Raw genomic sequence first — 679 nt, 5'->3', positions numbered from 1 at the left:
TCAAGTGGAAAAGGGAAAGGCTCAACAATTAAAAATGCTTAGGGTTCCCTGCAACACAATCAGCTATTTTTTTAAATAATGTCTTTTATTTGCTTGTTTTGTTTTTGGCCACGGGCCAGTACAGGAAACCCTGGACCTTGGTGTTATCAGCACTGTCCGCTAACCAGGTGAGCTAACCAGCAGGCCCACACAAACAGCTTTCAAACTAGCATTTTTTCCCCCTCTCTTTCTACTGAAGTGGAAAAAAATTGCATTCATTGAAAAACAAGCAAACAAATGAAATGAATAACAAGAAGCCTGCTCTAAGGTTTACACCCCCGATTTCTTAGAAGAAAGCCCTCTCCCCTTGCCCAGCAAATCCCTGCCAACTTTGTGGACCAGCTCGTTCCTAAGGCACCAGACGACGGGGTTCAGCAGGGGCGACACGGTGGCGTTGAAGAAAGCCAGGCCTCTGTTGAAGTGCAGCCGCAGGGTCTGCGTGGGGCTGAGGGACATGAGGACGCAGCTCCCGTAGCTGAGCGAGGCCACCAGGATGCGGGAGGAGCAGGTAGACGGGGCCTTGCGGCGGCCCCCGGTGATGCAGCCGTAGGACAGGGTGGTCACCAGCACGGCGCTGGCCGACGTGCACACGGCCACCAGGAAGGAGACCCGCTGCAGCAGCCGGGTGTCCGCACACGCC

General features: G+C 53.9%; 1 pseudogene; it reads right to left on the bottom strand.

Annotated features, from left to right (window-relative positions):
• Positions 1 to 309: 309 nt before the first annotated feature.
• Positions 310 to 679, bottom strand: part of LOC103610519 — a 1,809-nt pseudogene continuing 1,439 nt past the window's right edge.

Source organism: Galeopterus variegatus, unplaced genomic scaffold (genome assembly GCF_000696425.1).
Source record: "Galeopterus variegatus unplaced genomic scaffold, G_variegatus-3.0.2 Scaffold11257, whole genome shotgun sequence".
NCBI classification, from domain to species: domain Eukaryota; kingdom Metazoa; phylum Chordata; class Mammalia; order Dermoptera; family Cynocephalidae; genus Galeopterus; species Galeopterus variegatus.
This window is presented reverse-complemented; position numbering and strand designations above follow the sequence as displayed.